We start from the raw sequence: 1224 nt of genomic DNA, 5'->3' as shown, positions 1-1224 counted from the left end.
TATCAAGAGCCCTGGGCCTGCTAATCTCAGTAACTTCCAGGAACAAGTCCCATCAAAAGCAAAGGGGCTTAAAAGTTCAATGACCTTAGGATTTAACCCCAAGCCCAGGCCAGAGAAACCTTTCCTTCTTTTGGGACCTAAGCATCAAGCTGGATCTCCAATTAGGTACACGCTCAGCAAACAGGTATTGAGTGCATTCCATGTTTCCCTCACTGGGTCTGCATTGAAGTGGCAGGTGGAATTGAAAGCATACCTTTCTCGGCATAGACTCGGTCGTGCTCATTATGAAAGGGACAGGAGAGGCAGGGATGCTGAAGCTATCAAAGTATAGAAGACAGAAACACCCCTCTCCCTGCAAGGAGAGGGCAATAGTAAACCCCAGCATCAAACTGAAAAACCAAAGCAGGTGCTGTGGCAACCCCTGAGTTTCAGAATAGAACTGCCCTCCATACAGTTTTCATGGCTGTCGTAATTTAGAACCAGATCACCAGACCATTCTTCTGAGGCGCCTCTCTCTGGGTGGACTCAAACCGCTAACTTTAATGGTCTGTGGGCAAGCACTGAATCATCTGTACTGTTCAAGAACTCCTCATTTCCAATGCCAAGAACTGCCATGGAGGTCTGGGTAAAGTTTCATGAGAGGAAGAAGGGAGACTTGCCTGGCGCTGCATGGGTGATCCAAGGACGACTTTTCGGAGAGGAAGTAACATTTTCGGTGGGTTTTATGAATGATACCGTTGGCCATGTTGCCAGGAGAGACCAGTGCCTGGAAAAAGACATCATGCTTGGTGCAGTAGCAGGGCAGGGAAAGGAGGAAGATGGACTGACATAGTAAGAACAATTTTGAGGCTGGTGCAGGATGGTTTGTTCTGTTGTGCACAGGGTTGCTATGAGTCAGCGCCAACTTGACAGCCCCTCACAACGTCAACAACACAGTTTAGCTGATTTGAGAAACAAGACAAGGCATTCCAGGCCTTCATCACGTCTTGCCTAGATTTCTCATGTCTGGTGGTAGTTCTCTTGAAGAACTACCAGTCTAGTAGAGGAGATTAAAACAATCAAGAGAGTCATGGGAGCAGTCATTCTTTATGACAAGTCTTATATTAGGCTCTTTACTGACATCATCCTGTGAGGTCAATGTTATGGTCCCCACTTTGGTGAAGATGGTGCAGAACCACACAGGGTTTGCTGTGTTGTATGTACGCTATGAACTGGAGCTGACTT

The sequence above is a fragment of the Echinops telfairi genome, unplaced genomic scaffold, assembly GCF_000313985.2.
Source record: "Echinops telfairi isolate 266 unplaced genomic scaffold, ASM31398v2 ScPeMD7_18;HRSCAF=68, whole genome shotgun sequence".
NCBI lineage: Eukaryota > Metazoa > Chordata > Mammalia > Afrosoricida > Tenrecidae > Echinops > Echinops telfairi.
This window is presented reverse-complemented; position numbering follows the sequence as displayed.